At 38.8% G+C, this 23,440-nt stretch overlaps 1 long non-coding RNA gene across 1 annotated transcript in view; it reads left to right on the top strand.

Moving 5' to 3' along the window:
- LOC121828060 (uncharacterized) overlaps window positions 1–9,850 on the top strand; it is a 32,795-nt gene extending 22,945 nt beyond the window's left edge. Inside the window, exons 3-4 of the long non-coding RNA XR_006070499.2 lie at window positions 7,488–7,566; window positions 8,336–9,850. This is a non-coding gene — a long non-coding RNA (uncharacterized LOC121828060). The remainder of the gene's footprint in view (window positions 1–7,487; window positions 7,567–8,335) is intronic.
- Window positions 9,851–23,440: the final 13,590 nt, after the last annotated feature.

Here is a 23,440-nt window from a genome sequence, read left to right as displayed (position 1 = left end):
GAACACACAGAGGTATGACTAGTTATTTACATGTGCCTACTGTATACTGGACAGGATTTTGGAAGATGGAGGCAAGCATGAGAAAGAAAAACAATTTCTGCCTTCATGAAACTTCATATTTTACTGAGGAGAAAGGTATAGAAACAGATACACAAAATGATTACACTCAGGAGTAAATGACAACAATCAAAATCATTATGGAACTGACCACTTTGGCACAGGGTGGGATGTTCTGAAGGGAATGACCCACAGCTCCTGGGGGTGATGACCTTTGTGCCACGGCCTGAGCCATAAGGACTGCTCATGAAATGGAAAAGTACAATAAATATGCAGTCCTGTTTCAATTAGTAAAGACCATGTCTAGAGATAAAAAATATCATGCTGCAGGGTTATAAAGCTCCTTGGCTTGGGAATCTTCTGATCTGAGTCCATTTTGTCACTTAACAACTACAGGCCTTTCAACTAGCCATGTACATTCTATAATCTGTATCTTTTTATATATGAGATGTATGGAGGGGGCTGGGGAGCACTGCTCTGAAAAATTATAATGCTTGCTTTCCTATTCCCCTGGTGTGGACACACATTCTCCCTTTTTCCCTTTCTCTAGAGTGCACACATGCATACACAGTGACATATACACAGACCATATGTCTTATGTCCTCTACTTTCCAACTACTATCAGAGATACACATTGGGCAAACTAAATGTCCATTCAATAAAATTTGAATATAAGTGAAATATAACATGTTTATCTTTAGCCTTTTCCATAAAGTCATCTTTTCTGAAATACCTCATTAGCAATCTGGAATGATCCCTGGGTACATGCCTGTGAGTACATTGTCTTATAAGATATCCCACATCTTCTCAAACTCCTGTGGTGATATTTTATTTGTGCTGAGATGTGGTAATATATTATTTGTGCTTTAATAAAGCTTGCCTAGAGATCAAGGGGGAAAGCACAGCCATTTTAAGTAAACAAGAAGTCAGGCAGCACACGCCCTTAATGCTATCATTTATCAGGCAGGGTCTCTGCATGTTCAAGGCCATACTAGGGAACACAACCAAGTGTGGTGACACATGCCTTTAATCCTAGTACCACCCATAGAGACATGGAGGTCTGTACAGACAGACAGTGACAAGGAAATGAGGCAGCTGGGCTAACATAGCCAATGAGAGGGTGCTGTGGGATATTCTGTATGTCCTGTAGGAGCCCGTTCTTGGGTTCCTTGTGGCTTTACCCAGCAGGTCGGCATAGAGGATGATTAGGACCACGGGCCTGAGTGCAGGTGTCTGAGATGGTCTGCACTTGGCTGTGCTGGGGGATGGTCTGTATGGCAAATGTGTTGCTCTGATTGGTCAATAAATAAAACCTGATTGGCCATGGCTAGGCAGGAAGTATAGGCGGGACTAACAGAGAGGAGAAATAAAAGAACAGGAAGGCAGAAGGACTCACTGCCAGCCGCCCGCCAGGACAAGCAGCATGTGAAAATGCCAGTAAGCCACAAGCCACATAGCAAGGTATAGATTTGTGGAAATGGATTAATTTAAGATATAAGAACAGTTAGCAAGAAGCCTGCCACAGCCATACAGTTTGTAAGCAATATAAGTCTCTGTGTTTACTTGGTTGAGTCTGAGCAGCTGTGGGACTGGCGGGTGACAAAGATTTGTCCTGACTGTGGGCAAGGCAGGAAAACTCTAGCTACAAGAGGGCAGAGCAACAAGGCAAAAAAGGCATGGATAGACAGGAAGTAGCTCGTATTTGGAAGCTGCAGAGTTGGTGAGGTAAGGTTGGCTAGTGGCTTTCCCTATTTCCCTTACTACCACCACACTAGGTAGCTGCTTTGAAATTCCCTCGGACTTCTACTCTTCTGTGTAGTTGACAGATTTGGTAAGTCAATTAAGATATCTTAAAGGGTGAAATTAGTTGAGAGATTTTTTTTCCCATATTAAAAATTGGGAAACATTTTTACAAGGGAATGAATTTGGTCTCTGTTTGATAACACATTAGGCAGTCTGAAAATTGAACAATTAAATGAGAGGATAATTAATGTTGATGGGATGTATGTAACATCAATTATGAATATTATTTGCTTAATCACTTTTATTTTAGTATTAAAAAGGTTGGTCAATTTAAGTGCCAAGAAAAAAGCTTTAGAAAAACCTGCTAAAAATTAATTATAGAGAAATTCAGAGCTAGACAGGAGAATTTAAAGGTGAAATTATTTCAGGATTGAATTATATTGTTGCAGAGAGACAGTCTGTTTTCAAACAACCAAACTTAATCTATTCAGTAACCTTACAGGAACTACCTGCTCAAGGGCATGTACAAGCGAATTGGACTCCAGTGGAAATGTTAGACTTAAGGAGATTTAAAGAAGCTATACTCACATATGGTATGCTGCTGTGGGATAATGCTTTGGTACACTGGTTTAATAAAATGCTGATTCTCCATTTGTAAAGTAGATGTTAAACTCATGGTCAACTTGTAATAGAATTGTCCCTCAGGACTGGAAAGAATTAGTTACAGCTGTCCTAGAGGCCAGGGCACAATTGCAGTGAAGAACATGTTTCAAAGAGGAGACTAAAACAATAGAGCAACAATGTAGGACTAGAAGTGTGGAAATGTCCCAGTATCAGGTTCTTGGAGAAGGCAAATACACTGATATATAAAGACAATGCTTATATGATAACCAGAGCTTAACTCTATGCCACATGGCAGCCATGAATGCATGGGATAGAATTGAGGAAGCAGAAAAGAAAATTGAATCATTTACAAAAGTTATACCAGGCCCCAGAGAATCCTTCACAGATTTCTTACAAAGACTCTCTTTAGCAGTAAATAGAATGATACCAAACTCAGAAGCTAGACAGATAATAATTGAATCTTTGGCTTTTGAGAATGTGAATGCAGTATTCAAAAGAATAATCGGGCTGTTAGAGGCAAGATCATCACCCTTGGAGGATTGGATTAGGGACACATTTAACAGTGAGTTTCATGACCATGGTGAGATATGGATAGGAGAGGTGATTTCAAAAGCTTTGCAGAAAAATAATGTCAGATGTTTTGGTTGTGGTAAACAAAGTCATTTGAAAAGGGAGTATAAATAGGGTGTTCCTAGAAAGAATGTTTATTGAAGAAAAAAGAGCAACAGAATGCTCCTCCCTTCTGGAATATGCAGAAGGTGTGGTAAGGGTAAACAATGAACCAAGGAATGGAGATCAATAAGGAACATACAAGGTAATCCTTTGCCTGTGCCCTCAGGAAACTCCCAAAGGGGCCTCATGTGGGCCCCCAAAGCAAATTTAGTTCAGACCTTTCCTGCCATCATAGAAGAAACCCCTTCTCAGAGCAATTAAATAACCACATGCCTATTGAAATAAACCAGGCTGCTTGGGGTGATAGAACAGCTGTAGCAGAGAGAATAGGAAATTCAGGAGAAACCATAAAGTGAATTTTTTGGCAAACTTGTATAAATAAGCAAAGATCAAAATTAAAAATATGAATAAATGACATTTTCTTGGATGGTTTAGTAGACACAGGTGCAGATGTTACAATAATTGCACCAGAATTTTGGCATCCAAACTGGCCTCTTCAGGAGGTAAATGTTCAGCTAGTATGGATTGAAATATTATCTCAAGTGAAACAGAGCACAAGATGGCTTGAATGTATAGTACCAGAAGGACAGAGAGAAAAATTAAAGCAATATGTAGCTAATATAACCATGAATTTATGGGGCCACAATCTATTACAACAATGGAATACTCATATTAACATTCCTCCAACCTCAGAAACAAATCATAAACTAACACATGTTTCTGAGAGAAATATTAGGAGGTATTATTATTATAAAGAGCAGTCACCAACCATCCAGATTGTATAAGAACAAGGTACAACAACTGCTGAACTTTCAAAAACACCAACAGCTCTACCTTTAAAATGATTAACAGACAAGCCTATATGGGTTCAGCAATGGCCTTTAACAACAGAGAAACTGCAGGTTTTAGAAGGTTTTAGAAACTGCTGGTACAAGAGCAGTTAAATGCTCAGCATATTGAAGAATCAACCAGCCCTTGAAATTCTCCTGTATTTGTTATTTAAAAGAAATCTTGTAAGTGGAGAATGGTAACAGACTTAAGAACAATTAACAAAGTAATTCAGCCAATGGGCTCTCTACAATCTGGAATTCCTTTGTCCACTCTGTTACCTAAAGAACAGTCTCTTACAGTTATTGATTTAAAAGACTGTTTCTTTTCAATACCCTTACAAGAAAAGGACAGAGAAAGATTTGCCTTCACAGTGCCTACTTATAATTATTCTCAGCCGGTTAAAAGATTTCAATGGAGGGTCCTCCCACAGGAAATGTTAAATAGCCCAACCATGTGCCAATATTTTGTACAACAGCCATTGGAAGTAATACATAAACAATCTCCTAAATCTATAATTTATCATTACATGAACGATATTTTACTAGCTGACTCAAATGCAGATACTTTACAAAGAATGTTTAGAGAAGTAAAGAAAGTTTTGCCCTGTTGGGGATTACAAATTGCTCCTGAAAAGTTACAAAGAGGAGATTCTATTAATTATTTAGGTAAAATAGGTCTACAGAAACTTAGGCCCCAAAAGGGGCAAATTAGAAGAAACTGATTATGGACTCTTAATGACTTTCAGAAATTATTCAGAGACATTTCCCATCTACAAAGTGTTGCTGGGGTAAAAAATGATGAACTGAGTAATTTGTTCAAAATCTTAGAAGGTGACAAGGACTTAAATAGTCTAAGAGAATTATCAGCTGAAGCTGAGAGATGATTGGCCTTGGTGGAAAAGAAAGTACAGAAAGGACATGTGGATCGTGTAGATCCAAAGCTTGACCGCATTTTGGTTATTTTAAACTTTAAGCATTCTCCTACAGTAATTTTAATGCAGAAGGAAAATATTATATTGGAATGGATATACAAAATAAACAGAGTAAAAAATTAAAAACTTATATGGAAAAGATCTCTGACTTGATTTTAAAAGGAAAATTGTGACTTTGTCAATTAGCAGGAATAGACCCAGCAGAAATTGTCATACCTTTAACTAAGGATGAAATTGAAAAATTATGGGAAGAAAGTGAACCTTGGCAAAGAGCTTACAGTAATTTTTTGGGAGAGATTAATAGCAAACATCCCAAAAGTGATAGAATTTAACTTATAAAGAGATCTGATTGGATTCTGCCTCAAATTGTTCAGGAAACACCCATATCTGAAGCCCATACATTTTATACAGATACAAACAAACAGGGAAAGGCAGGTTATAAATCAAAAAATTTAAGTAAAGTGGTTCAAAGTCCTTTTAATTTGGTTCAAAAATCAGAATTGTATGCTATTCTATTGGTATTAATGGATTTTTCTGAACCTCTCAACATAGTTACTGACTCTCAGTATGCTAAAAGAGTGGTATTAATATTGAGACTGCAGAATTTATCCCTGATGAGTCAGAATTAACTTTATCATTTATTCAGTTACAAGATATAATAAGGAATGGGCAGCATCATTTATATATAACTCACATCCCATCCCGTACGGGTCTGCCAGGCCCTCTAGCACAAGGTAATGATGAGATTGATAAAGTATCAATAGGAAATGTGCTGGAGGCCTCAGAATTTAAAAAAAAAAAATCATGCTGATAGTAAAGGTTTTAAAAAGGATTTTTCCATAACCTGGCAACAAGCCAAGGAAATTGTAAGGAAATGTCCTACTTGTTCCTTTTACAATCAGATGCCATTACCAGCAGGATGTAACCCAAAGGGTACTCAGAGGAATGAAATCTGGCAGATGGATGCGTTTCAATTTGCAGAATTTGGAAAATTGAAATTTGTACACCATACCATTGATTCATATTCAGGATTTCAATGGGCGACTGCTTTGGGTTCTGAAAAAGCTGATTCTGTAATCATTCATTTGCTAGAAGTTATGGCCATCATGGGTATACCTGCACAAATTAAAACTGACAATGCTCCAGCATGTATCTCTATTAAAATGAAAGAGTTGTTTGCTTATTACAATATAAAGCATATTACAGGTATACCTCATAATCCTACAAGTCAAGTAGTCATAGAAAAATAAAATCAAACTCTAAAGGACATGCCAAATAAACAGAAAGAGGTAACAAAACCCCCCAGAAATAGATTACATAATGCTCTATTATCTTTGAATTTCTCAGTGCTAATGAGAAAGGAATAACAGCTATGGAAAGACATTGGATAATAGAAAAAAACTACAAAATTAAATCAGCCTATATATTTTAAAGATGTGCTGACCTCAGAATGGAAACCAGGATATGTGTTACGTTGGGGACAAGGTTTTGCTTTTATTTCTACAGGAGAAGATAAGCTGTGGATACTATCAAAATTGATAAAGGTTCAGTTTTAACAAGAGAGACCTCTTAATTAGAAGTTGTGATAGTTCATCAACCAGCATGACCATCCAATCTAAACTAGTTTATACCTCTAACAAATGCTTTTCATTTAATCAGATATAACTTACCAGAAGGGAACCTCCCTAAAGTTAGACTTGGGGAAGGGTTTTTGTTATTGTCTCTCAGGAGAAGAAAGGTTAAGAAATCTGAAGAACACTGGACAAATGAGACATCTGAATAAAAAAGGACAAATCATACAGAAAAAAATATCCCAAGAAAAAGAGTAAATTTACCTATTGGTATATCACCTATAAAATTTCATAAGTCTTCCTAAATGTTTGCTTTTGCTCTTCTCTACAGACACTTAACACAAATGGTCTTTATGTAGTCCCAGTTAAATTAAAAATTAAAGCTGGCATTGGAATTGAAGAATGGCTCTCTCTTTCTTTAAATCCAAGTATGTTGTTAAAAGAAAAATACAAAATCTCTGTGTCATGTCAGAATAAAGAGCCATGTGATATGGGACAAAAGAAAACTAAAAAATTAAGGGACTATTCTATTGCCACTAATCTCAATTCTTTGGTTCTGTTTTGATTCTTTAAACTTTTCTTAGGGAATGAATTTTATATCAAAATTTATAAGATTAAAATATTTATATTTTAAACTTTCATTATGATATTAATGGTCATATAGAGATTTATTCTAGGAGGGAAAAAGGCTTCATTTAGCTGCCTATACATGTTTTTGTGTGTGTGTGTTTGAATCTCTATCGTTTTCTTCATGGAACCATGACCAGGCCTAACAGTGAATTTGAAGTTTCCAGAAAGATAATGGAGCCTCACAATGATGATTCCAGGTGGACAATAATAATCCCACTAAACTGACAAACATCACAAAAGATCAGCTTTGGAATACAAACTGCTCAGGACAATTTGGAGATGGCTAGCTGAGAGGATTTAGCCTTACCGACTATTTGAGGGATGACTTGAGATAAGCCCCGCACTTTTGCATTATGCAGAGACTGGACAACAAATGATACAGCTACCACTCTGGAACTTGACAATTAACCCAAAATTTGTCTTTTCAGGATCCCCTAAAGATGCCTTTACCCACAGCAGGAAGTAATTTTTTTTTCCTGGGGAAAGATAACATTTTATTGGATCTAGGTAAGGAAAAATTTTGCTGTGATGAGAAATATTATGCATCGTATGTTACATAGTTTATAAAGATGAATTAATACATCTCAAGTTGTATTTCAGGTTAATTTAAGAACAAGACACCCATATTCCCAAGAGGTGGGGTGGGTGGTTTTTGGTCTTTCAGTGGGTTTCAGGTTTGGGATAGTTGTCATTGTTTAGGAGGGTTGATTACAAGTTGTTGTTAATGGTCAAGAAAAGGGCTAAACAAAAGAGATTAGATTTAAGGTTTTTTTTTTTTTTTTAAAGAGGATATAGATAAGAGATAGATTATTGAATCTACTCTGAAAAGAAAAAAGAGGATATAGATATGATATAGATAAAAAGGTAGATCACTGAATCTACTTTTAAAAGACAACTACTAGTTTTAAATACTTTACATTGAATTGGATTTTTATATATTGTACACAAATTAAATATATTGTGATTGCTATTGTTAGAAAATGCTGTACATATATTTATAATCTTGTTCAGGATATTGTACCTATATAGTTCATTTAACAATGTAATGTAATTTGCTAATCCTTGAATATTACCAAATATTAGGATATAAAGAAATGAAAGTTAGTAGTTAGACATTACAATCAAACTTATAGTCATATTAGGTATATTTTCAAGGCCAAGCAGAGATATATTTCAGATAGACAGGTCATCTTCAAACCCTTCAGAGATCTACAGAATATGACATTTAAAATGTTTAAATAACATAGTTTTTTTTTTCTTTTTTTATGACTATGAGACATGCCAGCTCCTGGCAGCACCAATCTACTTCAGAGAAGATATGGGCATTGAAGAAATTGCATATGGAGTTAACTTTCATTGTGGCAAAAGTTAGCCACTGAGCAATAAAGTGCCCTCAAATCAACTACTGACAGTATGCTGTCCAAAATGGACAGACAAGACACAAAACAAAGGACTGCCGATCCTTGCCAAGTGTGGTTGCAGCTTTGGCAACAGACATCCTCTGAAAGCACGACAATATGGCACCATCACTGAAGTGGCTTTGCACTCTTGAAAAGGTACAGTGCCCCTTTCTTCAAAGGCAGCTGAACAGGCAGTGGACTGATGGCTTCTGGTGTGCAGGGAACAGTAGCTGAAACAGTTCTTGAAGAGTAACTAGGCTAACCTCTCAATGGTAGACTGTCATTTAATAAAGGAGTTGAAGCTACCCATGAGCCGAGAAGAATGGGCAACTGAATTCCAAAAACACCAGCAATTTCCAGAATTTAAAATCCTGAATCATGACAGGACACTGGTGGAATTCCGATTTATCTGGTACACGGACTACTCGCACTGAATATGAGGTCGAACTGTAAGTCTTGTGTACATCCTACTTCACAAATCTGTCTGTCAGATATGCTAAGCCTATAGGCTGAATATGATGCCCCAATGTGCAGAGAAACCTCGGGTGACTGTCCAGGCAGCTGGCTCTGTCAACTCACATGTTTTTTGGAAGTCGCTTGTTTGCACTTCCTGTTTTACTAGGTAATATTATTTCCTTCTTGGGTCTCTGAGGGAGTTGAAAAATAGTTATAGTTACAGTTTTCCTTGTTAAAAAATTCAGAAAAGAAACTCACTAAGAGGTGTTAAGTATATAAGTTTGAAAGACATAAGATAGTTTACTGTTGGTAATATATTAGGATAGAAAGTGAATTAGGTACATTTTGGACTCACCAAAATAGAATAGATAATGGAATATTTTCTCTGAATTTGTCAAATGCAAATGGACTAGACATTGTTGATGTATTTATTCCTTGTATATATTGTATATAGTTATTATACTTATTATATATAGTTTTTCTTATGTTAGTTATAACTTTTTTAACTTTTTAATTTTATTATCAAAAAAATGGGAAATGTGGGGATATTTTGTTTGTGCTTTAATAAAGCTTGCCTGGAGATGAGGGGGAAAGGTCAGCCATTTTAAGTAAACAAGAAGTCAGGCAGCACACGCCCTTAATGCTATCACTTATCAGGCAGGGTCTCTGCATGTTCAAGGCTATACTAGGGAATGCAGCCAAGTGTGGTGACACACGCCTTTAATCCTAGTACCAACCATAGAGACCTGGAGGTCTGCACAGACAGACAGTGACAAGGAAGTAAGGTAGCTGGGCTAAGAGCCAATGATAGGGCAGAACAACAAGATAATAAAGGCCTGGGTAGACAGGAAGTAGCTCACATTTGAGAGCTGCAGAGTCGATGAGGTAAGGTTGGCTGGTGGCTTTCCCTATTTCCCTGATCTCTCTAAGGCTTTCACCCCTCTATTTGGCTCCATGTTTTTATTTAATAAGACCATTGAGAAATTTGTCTACCAACTCCTGTCACTGATACTCTGTGTGATACTTTTTCTCCATCTTCTTGCCTCAGTATGCATCAATGCCAGTGCAGCTGATCAAAGCAGGAATGAACAATGCCTCAAAGGAGGTCTGCTGTTATCTTTCTCCTGCTGGACATTGACATTGTGGGTTCACAGTTTGCTTCCAAGATGTGGATTTAGAGAACATTGACTAGGTTGGTAACAGGACCAAAAATGAAGGGCACTTAAAAGGCTACTACAATATCACCAGGGAGCACTAGGGTAGAGTCTGTGGACTCAGTAGCTGGTGGCACTCCCTGAAGAGATTCAACACTGATTCCTTTTCCAGTATCATTCCCTTTGAGGCCTTGGCACCATGGTACTTCTTGCTCATAATTTCCAAGGAACTTCTTCCTGTCCTGTCAAGAACCCTGTTTCTGCCTGGGCTTCTATAACCAGAGTTCCTTCAGCCAAATTCCTTTCATTGAAAAGAGAGAGCTCCTTTGACAAATGAGTTGAAATTACATGGAGATGTTCAGGTCAGCCAGATAAATGAAAAGAATAGTCAATATAAATGGAGCAAAGGCTGTCTTTTAGGAGACAGGTCAATGGATGTGAGCTGCTGCTACTGCAAGAGATACAAGTGGCAGCTTCAAGAGAAAATAAGTTTGGGGGTAAGGGTGGAAGGTAACCAAAACTGATCTGAGAGAACATTAGAGAGAGACTGGGAGGTGACAATTAGACTTCTAGTTCTGGTAGCAATCAGTACACAGCTCCGTAGGACATACACAGCCCCAGATCTTTTGCATGTTTATAACCCCCAATGCTCAAAACTTCAATGAGGAGGTTTGAAATTTTGTTCCATTGCCACATAAGGAAATGTTTTCTCCTAGTCCGTCTTTGAAGAACACTCTCTATAGCACTTTCTGTTGAATTGGAGAAGACCATAGATTGAATAGTAAAGAAAATTTATGAAGAAGAGAAGCTGACAATTAGGGAGGCAGGGGAGGATAAGAACACAGTGATGTCACAGGGCAAGGGCACTCGAGCTGCGTCGTGACATGATGGAAAGGGGGAGGGAAGTGGGCATGTGTTGAAGAGGAGGCGAGAGAGGTAGACTTAATCTTGTAAAACAAAGAAACCAAACACCTTGCTTTTTGTGATTAAGCAATCCACTCCTCTGACAGTAGCACTGATTCACTCACTAGGGCTTCTTGCTCACAACAGAACCACCAGTCACCAGGTCCCACTTCCCAAACCCCTGCACAGGGATCAAGCTCCTAAGACAAGGACTTGGAGGACATGACTAAAACCCAGCCACACTGTCACTCCTTCCCTGCAGAACTCTTTCCAAATTTCTTTTAGTTCCGTAGTTTATGCTCAACTTAGGGATTATGGGTAGGCTGATAAAGCTTGTCATTTTTAAAAAGAAAGTGGTAAGGAGTGATCAGCCAATAGTCACTTCCAACTGCCATCTGTGACAAGTCTGTAAAGCATTCCGTTTGCATAATACATGGGAAGTCTATTAAAATACAGCACACTGCTACAAGAAGGTGGAAAAAGTCTAAGTCAGATTATGTTTCCTTGTAAAATAGTCCCTCTATTACTGGCAACAAAGCTGAGTGTTTCTGTATTGCTTTAAATTGAAAATCCACTGTTCAAGGAATCCTTGAATAGATGCTATACCTAGTTTTGTCCAGTTCTGCAGTCATGTTGCACCTCCATTAGGAGCAGAGTGCTGAGCAGTGGGTACTGAGCAAAGCGGATGCCAGTTTAACTGACAATCTCTGTTCTAGGGTAATCAAGGACAGATCCTCAATCAGTTATAAAGGCAGGCAGTGTGTTCACACACAATACAGACCTATATATATGACCCAAAAAGGCCACCTCTCGTGTTGCCAGAATGGGAAAATATATATCAAATACTTTACCTGTGAAAACAGAGTTCTCTGTGTCAGAAGTAGGCCAGCAAGCCAGTATCTTGACAGCATGCTAGAGGATCTAACAGAGGGGGACTAAAGGTATGTGCTTTTCACTCATTCCCAACCTTGGGCTCTGAAGCATAATGTCATCTGTGCTCTAAAAATTGACACTTTTCTGTTTGTCGAGGCTCAGTTTTTAAACACATGCAACTCTTCTCACAGCTTCAAGCTGGATTTCTGGCTACAGGTATGGCTTTTGAAAGGGTTTGAAGCTGGAAGAATAGTTACTACTAATGATGGATAATTTGGCTCCCAATCTGCTCGCCAAATTTTGGTGATTCTTGCAGGGAAATACAAGGGACAGAGGAATGGAAGAGGGTTTCTTATCTCCAGTATCTTCAGCATTTTAATTAATCTGGTCAAATAAAGACATTGGATTTTTCAGCAGATGTCATCAACTTGATGCCTGAAGCCTTTTTTTTTTTTTTTTTTTTTTTTTTTTTTTTTTTTTTTTTTTTTAACTACCAGCCCTGGAAATAACCTCAGAAGGTATTTTTGAATAGTTTGGTTCAACTCTGTGTGGAGTGTTCAATCAGGACTGGAGACACTTATAAATGGCTTTCCTTTCCAAGCAGCCTGAGTGACAGTCACTCCTATATCATACTTCTTTCAAGACAGATGGTGAGAACACAGTTTGCTGTTCAGTTTCCATTCACTGCTGTCTTTTCTAAGCAGCATGGAGAAGCGAGCTGCAAAAGAGAAAGGCCTTCAAAGACACTCAGCCTAATTTTAACAATGCTGTGGAGACATTGAGAAGCATGCCTTAGGTTTGCCATCCAAGGTTCACAATCGATGAAATTTAGGTAATGTCCTAAATCTAAATACAGGAGACACTGCAGTTTCCTGTGCTGCACAAATTATACCTATTAGTGATTAGCTGGAGTTACCAATAATGCATTGGTATTGCATTAAGAAAAGAACTAAAGCCCTTCCCCTTGAAGTCATTTAACTAAGAGTGAGTCTAGATTTGAGTTTTCTACTTCATTTCCCTGGGTCTTTCTTCCTCTGTCTGTTGCATGAGTCTAAATCTCTACCTGCCTGAAGGTTTGCTTGTGACTCTATTTGTGCCTGAGTCTGTGTCTTCTGTCTGCATGTGTCTGTCTGTTTCTGTCTGTGTGATTGTATGCATCTCTATGACTATCTATTGTGTCTGTGTGAGTCTGTCTGTGATGGTACGACTATCAGTGTTTGTTGATTGTATGTGTCTATGTGTATATATCTGTGCCTCTGTATGTTAATGGTATCTGTCCCTAACAAGAGGCTTTGCTCTGTCTTTATTGAACAGCACAGAATGCATCACATGGGGGAAGGAATGGTATACTTTACAGAAATCTTTAACAGAATTTTACAAGGGATTAAGTCACTGGCTCCAACTGATCCCAGCTGACCCAGATAATAAGCATCATCATTTATCAACCAATATCTGTACATGAATGCTTTCAACTGTCATGGTAAATTTTATGAAGTTGCTTTCAACTTCTCTATTTGCTGCTTTTAGCAAATGATGCACATGTAACTCTGGGTGAGGGGTATGGAAAGGTATGTAACTTAAGATTGCAGTTATGCACTAGCTTAGGTTGTAAAAGTTCATCACATGGGAAATCCAAGGCAAATAAGATTGGTTGTTCTCTTAAAAGCAGGTTAAACAAAGAGTTTGAATACCCAGTATGATAGCAGTCTTAAGTGACCTCAAGGTGTGTTACTGGCTGTGAGGTCCCCAATCTCTTAGAGTGTAAGAGATGCTTACAGAATATTGCCTTGCCACACAGTGCCCTTTCTGATACTATCATTAGCCTCCCTGCATGTGGGCATTACCATTGGAAGAATCTGAATCATACTTTCTTTTGAGTTGATTCTTTTTATCCCATGATGCCACAAAAGAAAAACAAAGATCTACCAAACTCTTGAATATGCAACATCTGAATGTATGTTTTCCTTTAATATCCACATTGAGGGCTTAATGTGGGCTTCCCACCGTGCTTTGCTGAAATTCTTCATGTTAATATTACAATGCCAAAAGATAAATGTGGTTTTACAGATGACACAGACTCATACATTTCCAGAAATCACCTGGCTCATTTGCTGCACAGTAGAAGTACAAGGGTAAAGTTTTGCATTCTAGCTCCTGTCACTAAACAGCTCATCACTGCACTCATTGCTCAAGGTGATGCTGGAAACACTAGCTTCAGTGACAAGACCTGAGCACCTGCAGCCTCACCTTTTAATCCAATCCAGTCTTCCATTTTGATGAATTCCCACTTCACTGATCAACACCTGCATTATGTTGTGCTTGAAAAGGAAGCTGGTTTTCTTGGGAGCAGATGAAACAGAGTTCAAGTAAGCCTTACCCCATGAAAACTGTGGTTGTCTCAGTAACTCTGTGCATTTGTATGCTCAGTCAATTTACAATGCACCTCTAGAAAGTTCAAAGACCCAGTCAAGTACCCTAATCTTGGAGTCCACAGTTCATTATTTAGTCAAGTATTGATGGATGGATGGATGGATGGATGGATGGATGGATGGATGGAATGGAATGGATGGATGGATGGATGGATAGATGAATATGATAAATGGAATTGAATGGCTATGTTGATAGGATGAAATGGATGAGTGTGTGGGATAGACATATATATTTATAGATGGAATAGATGAACAAATTAACAGGGACATCATAATACAGAAACAAGAGTTCTCAGTATAAGATCCTTTTCTTCTGTGTCATGCTTTAACCAACTATATTTCTGGCACTAGTCCATTCCTGATGCTGACTGCCACCTTAGTTACTAAACTCATAATAAATCCAGCTCTAAAAGCTTGGGTTTATCCCTGGTAAACAGTCTGGTCCATCTGGAAGCTTGTCATTAGTTTAAGAAAAGAACTTTACTTTCCTTGCATGGTATATATCTATATTCCTCTCTCTGTTGCTAGCCCAAAGAGCATCAGAAAATAGAGAAACAGCTTTTGTGCTTCAAATATGAGATAAGCATTCTGACTTCTTAACCACAGAAGATGATTATGCTGCACTATCATTTCCATTCACATAGCCCCGACTGTTTGTCAGGTATGTTACAAAAGTTGTTAATGAAAAGAAAATGGACAAGAATCCTTGCTCTGATGCAACTTTCATTCCAGAGGAGGGAGCCAAACAGTAAATAAAGTAGACATGCAAATTGGAGGATGTATGAGGGGGCATCTCAGAAGTGTGATAGCAATGAGGAGGGCAGGGTACAACTTTTAACAGTGTGGGGCTCATACATTTCCCCACAGAAAAGCAAGTTGAAATCCTATCTCTAAGCACCTCAGTATGTGAGTTTTATCTGGTAATGGAATAGATAGTGGACTAATTCCTTGTGGTATGATCATAGGAGACTAGAATGGGCTCCTGAAACAGTTGCACTACCATCCCGAGAGACAACAGGAAGACACAACAATGCTTGAACTTCAGCTGGGAAGGGATCATATTCCCTGGAGGGTTCATCAAAAACACAGGTGTCTGGACTCAGGACCTCTTCTCCAGGCAAGCCGATGTGAGACCAGTGAGCATGTATGTATAACAAGTTGCCTGTTGATGCTGATAGTTCTGTCCCGGGGTCTGCCAAATTGATTAATTTGTAGAGCTTCAACACGACCTGGACCTCTTTTTGTTCTAAGCTGGTGAAAGCCATTCAGAGAGTTAGAATTGAGAAACAACAGATTCTGACTTCTGTTTTAGCAGCACACTGGGCCTGCTGGGGTTGGGAACAGACTGTGAGGAATGAAGGGAGGAAGGAGAAAAACCCAGTTATGAGATAATCAAAATAAGAAGTGCACATTGTGAAACAGCTGTGTAGAAGCAGCTAGGAGCTGAGCTCTGTTGCATGTGACCCAGGTTTCTTTCTTTTTTTTTTTCTTCTTTATTTTTTTCTTTTTTAATGTCAACAGTTTATTTGTGATTTTGATAGAGAAAATGCATCTAAATTTTAATGTAGGCTACTCAAAACTTAAGAAATAGAAACAGACCTTAATAGGCATGGAGAGTTGTGGGACAGGGTCTTTGTTCTTATATTTTTGGTTGTGAGCCTAGCCTTTAACAGCTAAGCCATTGCTCCAGCCCCAGGGTCTTTGTTCTTTAGGAAGCTGACAGACTGCTTATAATGTGAGACAGCCAATGTGTTAGGGTCCAAGGTGCCCATTAAGGCTTTGTAAGTAACAGCTCAACTTCACTGGGCTCTGAGTAACTTTGGGTAGATAGATGGTTTATGTTCAGATTCAAATGCTGCTTCTGCCTGGTTGCTTGACTTCATTCTTTCCTTCCTTCTTCTTCCTCCCTTCTTTTTCTTCCTTCCTTCCTTTTCTTCTTTCCTTCCCCCCTTTCTTCTTTCTTTTTCAGAAGCCAGAGCAATTTTAGGTATTTGTTTTGTTTTTTGAAATTATAATATAATTACATCATTTCTCCCTTCCCTTTTCCTCCCTCCAAATCCTCCCATATATCCCTCCTTGTACTTTTTCAAATCCATGGCCTCTTTTTCATTAACTGTTGTTGCTGTTGTTGGTGGTGGTGGTGGTATGTGTGTTTCTAAATACATAAATCCAACCTTTTCAATCTGTATAATGTTACTTACATGCATATATTTTGAGAGCTGACCATTTAGTATTAGATAACCAATTGGTCTGACATTTCTCTCCATCTCAGCATTCCTTAGTTGATGCCTCATGGGCTTTCTCCCATTCACAGTAGCATGCCTATGGTTGTCACTATTGCTCAGCTTATGTTCAGGTAGTCATGTTGCTGAGACTTTATGGGTGTATCTTCTGAAAAAAATATGCATATATAGTTTGAATGGAATTTTCAAATCCCGGCTGACAATGTGCCTTCTAAGAGCCAAGGGCCTTCTAACAAAAATCCTAACACTATGAAAAACACTCTTCTAAGTTGTTGGCCAGGGTTGTCCAAAAGATTCCCCCCCCACACACACAACATTAATAGGCTATTGCCTTTGGCTGTCCCCAGAGGTGGAAGGTAAGTCTCTTTTCCTGAAGATACCATGTACTTCAGACACAGGGCCCAGGGGCCCCTTAGCTAAACTGACTTAAAAGCCTCTATCCTAAGGACTAGCTTTCATGGTACCATAAGGTGCCTTGCAATCTTTAACAGGAGGAGAGCAACTACCAATTCTACTCAGCCATGACACTTATGAACCACAGTAAAACAATCACCAGCATAGCCTGATAGCACTAAGGGTGCAGCAGGGACACTCATACCTTGGAGGTAACCAATAGTTCTCTAATTGAACATAAGGCCCACTCAACAAGAGGGAAAACATGCTTGGGACTAGAAACCTAGCCAGTTACCCAGGGTTAGTGAAGTCTCAGATCCTGAAGGAGAGTCTGTCACTTTATTAAATCACCATAAAGCCAGTTACCCAGGGTTAGCAAAGTCATAGATTTTGAAGGAGAATCTGTCACTTTATTAAATCACCATAATCCCTAACTACATCTAAATACTTACCTTTGCACGCAGAGATAAGTGTTGTCCTCATCCTTCATCAGTGAAACTTGTCTTTACAACAAGAATAGGCCATTACAAAAAACCATAACCAATCTAAATTCAGAGTTGCTGAGCCCAATCCCAATGGATACATCTAAAACAACACTCCTGTACCTAAAGCTCAGGGATCATTGTGGAAGAGACAATGGGAAGATTGTAAGAGTCAGAGAATCGGGGAGTTTGCTGTGAGATTGTGACCCAGGTTGCTTTAGAGCACTGAGAAGTACTTGGGTATAGTCCACAGAATACAAATACATAAGAGATTTGATTTACCTGGCGCCTTGGAAACTCAGCATTCTCAGAGAACAGCACATATTTAATATGAGCTATATTGCTTCTGAGTGGCTTCAGGTTCCCCTCCACTCATCCATTCAACAATCCAACTCAATTCAAGTCTTGAAATTCTGAAGGACTCCAGGGGCCATTCCTTGGAGGTATTTTCTAAATGGCTGGGGAAGGAAGAAAGGGTCCTCTTATTCTACCCTGTCACTGCCTCACAGTCCTATGAACTTGAGAGCTTGTGTTTCAATGGCTAATGAGGATGAAAGCACACATGCTGTGTTCAAGTCCTCAGCCCATTCATAAGGTGACATTTAAGATGGTCTTGAAATAGAATATACATCACCTCTTTATATACACCCCAGGTCTTACAATGAACTGTTTTTCAAACGTGCAGAAGATAAATCCTACACATTGAGTGACTGAAAAGTGCTGTTTAGACAAGCCCAATCCATTCCTTCTCCGAAGCCTGTGATTTCTAATTAACCTGACCTCCTGTCACTCTTATGAACTCTCATTTTCCTGCTGATCTATCATTTTGACAGTATGCTCATCACATCCACCCAGACCACTTCAAAAACACAATGATTTGGCATTGTTTGACTGTTTGAAAGACATTGCGAGCTGCCTCATTTGGATTTTACCAATGCCTTGTTTTTCATTTTTATTTTCTTCTCTTTCTTTTCCTTTTCATTTCTTTTCTTTTTTTCTGAATAGTCTGTTTAAAGAACTCAGATCCTGAGGGAAGATAGAGGCTGTGACCTTTTCCTTCCATGGCAAAAGTGAAGAATCTTTAAATTTATATTCAAACAACTTACGTGCGAGCACACTAAATCATTACCTAGCTGAGCATGATCAAACTAGCTTCTCTATCTCTGGGTCTCCCTAGCAGCAAGTTAAGAATATTTGGACTGAATCACAGAGGCCTTTGTGAGTACTAGAAACAGCTGCCAATCAGTGTCCTGCTTTAGCTTTCCTTTTTAGTGGTGGTGGCGCTGGGTTTTGAGCATCATTAATTATGTGCTCTGTCATCAAAGTCATCTTGCCTCCTGATTTGGCTTGAAAGGAGGGCATTGGTTTTAATTTGTATCCTCTGTGATATTAAAGCAGAGATCCCAATCTAAGCCCAAAGGGGCTGCTCTAGGAAGGAAAGTGAGTGAAGCATACATACATAAGCAGGAAGAAACACAGCTGAGAATCAGAAAGTCACAGCCCAGGAAGGGACAGGGCAACTCTAAATGAAGAGGATCTGCACCTGTAATGCATCATGGGGAGAGAAATGAAGGCTTGATAGAGCACCCTATGTCCAGAATCTCAAAAAGTTCATTTGTGCTTATGGTGCCTCAATTCTTAAGTAACAAGTAATTCTAATTTTAAAAAAAATTATCTTTACTGCTTGGATCAAATCAACAGGTTGGTCTTTCAGATGACTCTAACCTAAACACTACGAGTTTGCATGATGAAAGCCCTACTGAGCAGGATTTATACTTTGGGGATTATTTTTGCATGCTGAGTTTCGTAAGAGGAGGATCAGCTTGCATGAATCCTTATTTTAATTTTCTCTCTGGAAAATAACCAGTAAACCCTCCTATGCCCCATCACAGAAAAAGCAAATCAGTCATAATATCCTAAGTGAAATAGAAAGGCAGGTGACCCAAGATACTGTAAAATGCTAATAAGAAAGCATGAACAATTTTCCAATGAAGCACTATACAACTGCAGTTTGACCTGCTTAGGACTAAATAGATAATGTATTCTCTATCTCTTATCATTTCAATTGGCTAAAGGCCAAAACAGTAAGTATAAATAACAAGAACAACCTAGAAAGGCAAAAATAGAAGACAATACTATAAGTAGAATACTTTTATTTCATAGAGAGACTAAAATTATTAAATTGTAAATACCTTTAGAATACCTAAGTAGTTTTTTAAAATTGATATTTCAGTTAATATGTAGAAGCCTATAAAATTTTCAAGAAAAACTACTTAGGTTTATGGATTTTTCTATATAAATAAAATTAGACCCCTGTCAGTTTATACTGTGGATATTGCACCACACTCAAAAAAGTCTGGGTGAATTTTCATCACTTTTGGGACATAAATAGGATGGTCTAAGCAAAAGTGTAGTGCTATGCCCAGAATGGCTCCAGGATTTGACCCAACTGGGGGGTGTGGGGGTAAGGGAATGAAATGTTACAAAACACAAAGGAGCAGGGATCCAATGGGCTGGGTTCTTTGACGAAGCAACCACAGCAGTCTGGGAACTCTGCACGTTTATTGTACAGAGTCGAACAGGGTGGCTGGGTTATTGTAGCCAGCTGAATCAGCCGGGTTGAGGAGGCAGATTTATTTAATCCCTGTAGGAGGAATCTTTCTAGTGGAGCAGTCTCTCTAGTGGAGCAGTCTTCAGGCCATGAAAAGCTACGGTGGACATTTTCTGCACACTGTCAACTTCTACACATGGACCAGAGGAAGGCTTTACCACTCTCTGAGCCTCACCTGGAGTGGGGTAGGCAGATGTGGGGGAGGCTTTGCCATTTTCCCAGGGGTATGAGGCTCTGGTTCTTGATATGGCCAGGCCCACGTCATTAGCACACATTCACTCAGGACATCATTCATTCAGGTCTCCCTCCATATGCCACAGTGTATGCTATGCTTTGTATCTCAAGTTAGGCTTTCCACAAAAAAGCCAGGGGAAATAATCTTGAAGAATTTATCTCAAACATGATTCTGACAAGCCGGGAGGAAAGAGAACAAGCCAATACAACTGCACTCTGGAACTGGAGGCAACTATTAGCCACTGGAGATGTCTGAGAACCACAGAGGATGGCTTTGGCTATGCTGCCTTCAAAAGCCCAGGAAGTCGAGTTTCACCTTCGAGTCTCATTTTCCATGGATATTGTCTTCCTTGAATATTAGAACTAATCATGGCTTTGGGAGAAGTGGTGAAGCAGAAGAGTAGAAAGATACTGAAGAAGGTGGTGAGGATGGTTTCTATGACCTTAAACTGAGCATGCTCAGAAATGTGCTGGTCCCGTGTGCTTTTTATGAGAATATGTGTGGGAGCTCCAAGAGAAGCTCCCAGCTCTCTCTGTTCCAGAAGAGCATTGCTGATAAATGATCCCAGTGTTTTCCATACTTGTTGCTGGTCACAGACTTTTCTGTATTCTTTTAGTTCTAGTTGTCTTCCTAGGCTTTGTACCTACCTGACCAATTGCATCCCATTAGAATTCTATGAGAAACACATTAACAATCAAACTGATTAAGCTCTGATACTTTACTATACCAAAAAGATAAACATGAGTTCTTCTTCAAGCACATACCCAAAGTCACATGTCAGGCACTTGCATCTAAGATACTGATTTGTCACAAACTGCTTCATGTGCAGGCAACCCTGGAGACAATTTCTAAAGTAGTAATTATAAGCTCTTCTTTATTTATGATTTATTGTTTTCCTTCCTCTTCCCACTCAGTCTATCATTTATTCCCTTAATACCTAGAAAGCAATAGAACAGAAGCAAGCTGTTTGGTGGTGAAAGGAATATGAATTTTAGGAATAGAGATGTTACAAGCAAAAAAAAAAAATTCTCAGCCAAAATACACGTAGAGTTACCTCATTTAGTACTACCAGTCATAAACTATTTAGACAGAACACTGTACTTTTCAAAAATATTTTGCATGAAATATACACACACATGTGTAAGTCCTTCATGGCTCACCAGTGGCTCCTGATTCTCCTAGGCAAGAGAAGGCACACCAGCACTTCATCAATCACAAGTTTTCTGAAAATGTAATTGAATTCTCTGAGTGAACAGGAGAAAGTTAGGAATGTCTCCTGGGTATTGAGCATTGAAGGAACCCACCTACTGTGTATTACAAGATCCACTCTTACAAAAAAACAAGTGTTTATGCATGTGCACCTGAAGCGAAACTCACACGAAAGGGAATTATTTTCTAAAAAAGAAATTTCTCCCATGCTGAGTGTCAGCATTGTTGGGACTTTAGCACAGAAGCAGGTGTTTGCAATTCAGGACCTTGGAACCACCACTTGAGTACAAGCCTCCTGCAGAAATCCTGCTAACTAATGACTCCCCCATTCTCTGCTCTCAGATTCCAATAAAGGTTTTGAATAACAAAGCGGAGAGAATGAAAAGGCAAGGAGAGAATGGAAAAGAAAGGCTAGAAAATAACAGGTGAAGTTATATCATGTCACAGTGAGCATGTTCATTCTGATTTGTACAATTTTATTTACACATATCAAGTGGGTAAATGCCGTGGGCATGGTCAAAGGAATCCTAGCAGGTAAAATGGCTTGAAATATTCTTAATGATGCCAACCAAACTGTTAATAATTGATACCTGGCAATTAAGATTTTCTCCACCTACGTTGGTACCATTTTCTTCACTGTAGTTGGAGTTTCAATTAAGGCTCAACCAGGGAGACATTTTGTTAAACTTTTCAATTTTATTCTATTAGTTAGCTAGCTAATTCAATTTCCTAAGATTTGGAATCATACGGAGAAACCGATATATACACTGTAACAGGAATCCTGACTACAGAGCTTTAAAATGTAAAAGGAATCAAGTGGGAAATAAAGAGCAGACACCTAAAAAGTACAGACATAAATGGCAGTGGACTTGCAGTCTGAGAATTGTTCTGTCCAAACCCTTAACAGACTATCAAAGATGCCAATGTCTTTCCTCTTCCTCATTTCTTCTTGGATGCTTCTAATTTTCAAAGCATATGGTTCTTTTAATAACTGGCCAAGGAATATTTGCAAATGAGTTTTTTCTTTTAATCAGAGCCCACAACAGTGTGTTCTTTGCTGCTCAATAATTAAAAAGAAGATGGTTGCATGAATATTCATGGCAGGAGGATTATATGAAAAACATGAAGTTTCTCTATTTTTCATGATAGTGTAGTGAGAGGGAAGTAGAAATCTTGGGATTTCTGCTTGGTCCTCAAAACCTCTTTGACAACGCTGAGAGTTTATGCCAAATTACGAATCAATGTATAAATGTTTATCTTTCTGGGGATGGGGGCCATAGCTGTCATCAAATTCTCCAAGTGGCCTGGCACATCCCTCCATAGTACATACAAAAATATTTCAAAGAGGTGACTGAAAAATGGTTCTGTGGGCAAAGTCCTTGCAGCACAGCACAAGGACACAAGTTTGGAATCCCAGCACCCACATAAAAAAGGGGGGGCATGATAGTCTATGGCTGTCATCTCAGCTCTGGGAAGCAGAGACATGAAGCTCCTCAGGGCTTGCTGGCCAGCCAATCTAGCCAAATCAGTGAGCCCCAAGTCAGTGAGATGTCCTCTCTCAAAAAGCAAGGTGGAGAGCGGTTAACTTCTGGCCTTCATATGCAAGTATGACTTTCCCCATGCATAGATACATTCACAGTAAAATAAGCAATAATAAAAATGTAAAAGAGGGCAAAGCATTCTCAGAGATGGTTTTGATCTTTTTCTTAATTACTCTTTATTTTTCAAATGTTAAAACATACAATATATTTTGTTCATATTCTTTTCCTTCCTCCAACTTCTCCCAGAATTTCCAGACTTCTGACTTCCATACCCACCCAACTCCATATTCTTTTCCTCTTAAAAAAAATCCTATACAAACAATAGCGTATGCACATGCATGCATGAGCGCGCGCGCGTCACACACACACACACACAACAACAACAACAACAACAAAGCCATGAAATCCATTTTGTGTTGTTGCCCAATTATTCCTGAGACTGGGGCATGCCT

The sequence above is a fragment of the Peromyscus maniculatus genome, chromosome 3 (assembly GCF_049852395.1).
Source record: "Peromyscus maniculatus bairdii isolate BWxNUB_F1_BW_parent chromosome 3, HU_Pman_BW_mat_3.1, whole genome shotgun sequence".
In the NCBI taxonomy this organism is placed as follows: Eukaryota; Metazoa; Chordata; class Mammalia; order Rodentia; family Cricetidae; genus Peromyscus; species Peromyscus maniculatus.
This window is presented reverse-complemented; position numbering and strand designations above follow the sequence as displayed.